Source organism: Scylla paramamosain, chromosome 23, assembly GCF_035594125.1.
Source record: "Scylla paramamosain isolate STU-SP2022 chromosome 23, ASM3559412v1, whole genome shotgun sequence".
Classification (NCBI taxonomy): domain Eukaryota; kingdom Metazoa; phylum Arthropoda; class Malacostraca; order Decapoda; family Portunidae; genus Scylla; species Scylla paramamosain.
In genome coordinates, this window is record NC_087173.1 from 3,950,119 (window position 1) to 3,955,485 (window position 5,367).

Consider the following 5,367-nt stretch of genomic DNA (forward strand, 5'->3'; position numbering starts at 1 on the left):
ATGCACAAAACTAAAGAAAATTCATATATTAGACTCTCATAAACCTTAGTGCATGTATTTTTATTCCTCTCTCGTTAATAACCATTACATAACAAAGGAATCGTTTAATTGCCTCTAATCCGTGTTCGTGCTTTTTATTGCATCACTTTTTGTGTTCTCGTCTTCTTCTTCTTTGTCTTTTCTTCACTTTAATTCTCTTATTTGTTGAGAATATTTGTTTGTTTATCTGTTTAGAATTAATCTTATATTCTTCTTTGTTTTTGTGTTCTTTTATTTTGTTATTCTTTCTTTTCTCTCCAGTTCATCTCTTCCTCCTTTTCTTTTTTGATACTTTCCTTTATTTTGTTCGTTTTCTCTTCAGTCTCCATTCCTACTGCATCTTCCTGTCATTTTTTCGTTCTTTCCTCGTTTCTCTTCAAATTTTAACTCACCTTACTTCTATTTCCATTTTCCTTCAACCTCGTTACCTTGACTTGCCACACGTATCTCTTTCTTGTTATCCTTCCATCTTTTTTTTTTTTGTCTTCTCTTTCAATTCCGTCACTGTCCACTTATCTTTCCTCGTATTTCCTGTACGTTCCTTGTTTTCTTTTCTATCCGTTTTTGACCTATTCCCATTCCTCCATCTTCACTCCTCTCCTCTTCTTTCTTTTCTGTTTTCAATTTTTCTCCAGTTTTCTTCTTTCTCTCCATTTTATGACCTGTATTCGAAGTTCCATTCATCCCCATTCTCTTTTGCTTTTCAGTACTTTACTCTTACTCTCTCTTTCTCTTTTTCTCTTTCTCTCTTTCTCTCTTCTCTCTTCTCTGCAACCTTCATGCATCTCTATTTTTGTTTCATTCAGATCTCTAACACTGTATCCTTCCAGCCTTTATTTCCTATCACTCCTTTTATCTTCCCCTACCTTCAACCCTTTCTATTACCTACCTTCCCTCATTCACTCTTTTTTCCTACCACTTTCTGTCGCCTCTTGCCCTCATTCTCTCCCTTAACTGTGCACCCTTTATGTTCCTTCCCTCATTCCCTCCCTTTCCTTTCCCTCGGTTCCTCTCATCTTCCCTCCTGTCTCCTTGCTCGATCAACGAAGGGACGTGACAGCAACAAAATAGACCAAGGGGAGAATGAACACCTTCGTACTGTTTAAAGGCAAAAACTTCACGTGCTATTACCCAGGATGAATGGACGAGAAGGAGGTGGACGCGTGCGTATAAATTTTACCTTCGACGGTGTTAGGGTGAGTGCAATCTACCTGTCCGCGTGTTAGCTGCTTGCTCCTCTGTTCATCTGGAATTCTGCAGGGAAATGGAGAGGATTTTGTAGTTGTTCCTTGGTTGTTTGTTGTTGTGTTGTGTTGTGTTGCGCTGGGTTGGTTTTCGTTTTTTTTTTTTATAGTTTTGTGGGAGTTTTGTGTTGTTTTGGGTTGTGCTTGCTATTTGCGTGAGGTGTTTATGTATTTATTTTTATGTTCGTCATTGAATTATCATTATTATTGTTGTTATCATCTTCCTTCTTCCTCTTCTTATCTTCCTTCTCCTTCTTTCTTTCCTCCTCCTCCTCCTCCACCTCCTCCTCCTCCTCCTCCTCCTCCTCCTCCTCCTCCTCCTCCTCCTTCGTCGCCGCCTCCTCCTCCTCGTATCTCCACATCCATTGATAACTTTCCCTTTCATCAGCCGGAAGACGATGAAAAAAAAATATAGCATATACTTCTTTTGTAGTTAGAAAATCCTATGAAAACTTGTCTCTTTTTTCCTCACTGCTTCGCTGCTGATTTCCAAGTTTACGAAATAACTATGCCGTCGTAAACTTGCTTGATGAAAGAATACACATTAGTAAATTAGTGTATAAGAGTGTCATTAGTTTGCACTTTGGACGTGTTTTTATTAGAGGAAATAAAAATTCGGCAAACGATACCTGTGATTAGCCTTGTTAATGACGAAGATTTAGTGCAAGCAGGTAAAGCAAGGGCAGAGAGAGAGAGAGAGAAGAGAGAGAGAGAGAGAGAGAGAGAGAGAGAGAGAGAGAGAGGAGAGAGAGAGAGAGAGTAAACAAGATCTCTTCACCACCATTCCTATTCCTGTGTGTGTGTGTGTGTGTGTGTGTGTGTGTGTGTGTGTGTGTGAATGACTGTGTGTGTGTGTGGTGTGTGTGTATGTGTGAATGACTGTGTTTGTGTGTGTGTGTGTGTGTGTGTGTGTGTGTGTTGGTGTATGTGTGTGTCCCTTTGCATCCCTCCTTTCCGCCACATTCGCCACACATTTCAGGCATTTTTTACACACTTTCCTTATGCTGTTTGGCTGCCGCTTCACAGGAAGAGGAAGAGGAGGAGCGGAGGCATACGGAGAGGAGGAAGAGAAGACTGGGTACAGGAAGAAAGGGAAGATGAAGAGTGGAAAGGAGGAGGAGAAGGAGAAAGAGGAAAAAGTAGAGGTGGTGGTAGTGATGGTGGTGGTGGTGGTGGAGGAAATTTAGGAGATGCAAAAATAGTAAAAATGTTAAAAGCAAATGGAAAAGGCACAGGAGGAAGCTTAAGGAAGAATGCAGGAAGGAGAATGGAGGAAGGAGGGAATAGCGCCTTTGATAAGATAACACCGGTCAGATTTTCCGATAGATAAAAAAAAAAGCAAAACAAGAAAACAGTTATAATGACACTGTACTCGTCTCTCTCTCTCTCTCTCTCTCTCTCTCTCTCTCTCTCTCTCTCTCTCTCTCTCTCTCTCTCTCTCTCTCTCTCTCTCTCTCTCTATAAAACTCTTATATTAATGGAGGTTTTAGAAATTTGTGTGCTCAACTAATGCACTCACAGCTGCTTATTGTTTTTCTCTGCTAGGAAGTTGCAATATATTTTCCAAGTATTAAATGGATTCCGCGCTCAGCCTTGTGTTTAAAGTGACGGCTGCTGTGATACTAGAATACTAGATCTAGTTTATTTTCTTGCTTAGTGGGTAATGATACTCTTACTTGGGTGTATAAGGCTTGATATAAATACTTGATGTTATATTGAGGTCAGGTTCGAAGTAGTTATGTTGGTGCTCTTCCTGAGACTTACTGAATCTTAGCACATTATTAAATATAACTGATAAATCTTCACTTATAATTTTATTGCAGTCATTCAAATTCAAACTTATTTATTTTACTGTAATTGTTTTAAGTAATTATGCCCAATATTTAGTTTATAAGCTTAAACTTAAATCATTCTTATTAGAATTACCTAAACTCTTCCACAATTGGAGGTGACACGAATGCTGCGATGCTTTGTAACGTTGTTCATGGTATTTGATAATTCCTTAAGCGCATTTAAACAACGGGTGATCATCCTTGACGTGATTTTTTGCTGTGTTTGTTTTTACGCCTTGCTGTACTTATTTATTTTATTTTATTTTATTTATTTATTTATTTGTTGTAGTTGTTTTCTCCTCGACTTGTTTTTCTGTTGGCCTTGCTGCTCTCATGACTGCTGCACGTGTGATTGTGCTGCATAAGGCAAGTTGAATTCCTCATCCCATACTGCTGCAGACCTGACGCGCTGCACGAGATATTTTATTTTTATATTCTAAAGGTGGCTACCGTGCTGTGCTAGCGGTCCCTGCAGAGATACACGCCGGAGATGCACAACAGAGATTTGGGAGTAATATACGTAACATGACTCAGCCGCGCTACACATCCACTGAGGGAAGGATAAGACTTTAAATAAAACAGCCTCTACTGTAGACACATTTGGCTTGCCTTTGTAACCACACTATGGAAGCTGAACTTTAATATTGAGCGAGTGAGTTTGCTTCGATAGTGCGCGTTATTTGTGGTCCTTTGAAAGTAAGTAATTTAATCTTGTTTACTGAGGTACAAATAAGTGTGGACTGTTTTGTATCCACGCTGTAGAAAGATTTGTACTGCCTCTGTGACCACGCTACGGACACAGACCTTTAATATCGACGAGTTTGCTTCGATAGAGCGAGTTTTTGTGGTCGACTGAATTCATATAGTTTTAGAATGTTTACTGAAACTCAGATAGGTTTGGACAGCTTTTGTAATAACGTTAAGGATGCAGATAATTTTAAGCGTTAGCAAGTGACTTTGTTTTGATAATAGGCACCACTCACTTAGAAACCCGAAACTTTAGACGAAGAATGTTTACTGTGAAACAGACAAAGCTGAACGTTATTTGTTACCTCGCTAAGAACCAGCAGACCTTTAAACTTAAGCTTATGAATTAGCTTGTATCTGTTTTATGTAACAAGAGGTCTGGACAAGGACAATGAAAAGTAATGAAAGAAAAGAAAGCCCACTAAAGATGCAACAAGGGTAGACACTTCAAAGACCAGTCCAAAATCACCTCGAGAAGTATTTGGATATTTCTTGTCATTTGAAAGTATAGAACTGTGGGGAGAGAATATCTTTTGTAAATTAGACTAATCTGTCATGCACCAAAAACTCTCAGAACCTTAAACATACACGAAAGAGTTTATTTATCATGAATAGTTTAGATACTTGTTTAAAAGTATAAAATTGTAAGCTAAGAATATTTTCGATTAGTAGACAAATCAGAAATTCACCAAAAACTCACAGAAACTAAGAGTTATTATTTTTTTTTCGTATATCTTGCCATTTAAAAGTACATAACATTACACTAAGAATATTTTCAATAAAGTATACAAATCTGGTCACTAGAGACACACTGCATTAGAAAGTCAAGTATATATAAGTGAATTTGCAAAACACTACGCAGTATTTGTGATCACTTGGATTTTACGCCGCTTAACTGTAGGCAAATTTGGACTGCACTTGTGACTATGCCAAGGACACACTGCGTACATTAGAACAGCGAGGCGAAACGAGTAAATGTGCCTGGATAGCGCGAGGAATTTGCGGTCATTTAAAAAGACACACTTAAATTTTACACCTCGGAAATTGGGAGAGATGTAGATAAAAGCAGATTGCACTTGTGGCCATTTTGAGAGACAAACGAACCAGGAACGAAACTTAAATGAACGCAATTTACTCCTCTGGTAGATAAAATGCAAATCGTAACAGCGAACACGTTAAAAACCAGTAATATTCATGGTGTGTGCGAGGGGAGGCTTCAAGCGTTTCCCTCCCCACGGCGGCAGTAGCTTAGAGGCACGGCAACACCACCAGCGCCTCTGTTATCTGCTAATAGTCACTCGAATCCAATTGGCCTGCAGACGAGGAGGAAAAAGAAAACCATTAACATAACAGTCGGGAAAATTAATCGCCTCTGCCCCGCTAGTAGTAATTTCCCTCTGTTCCGTGGGCTTAGGGAGGGAAAAAATGTATATTATGTGAGAGTTATATGAAGGCTGTGTGTGTGTGTATGTGTGTGTGAAAGTGTCTGTGTGTACGTGCGTATG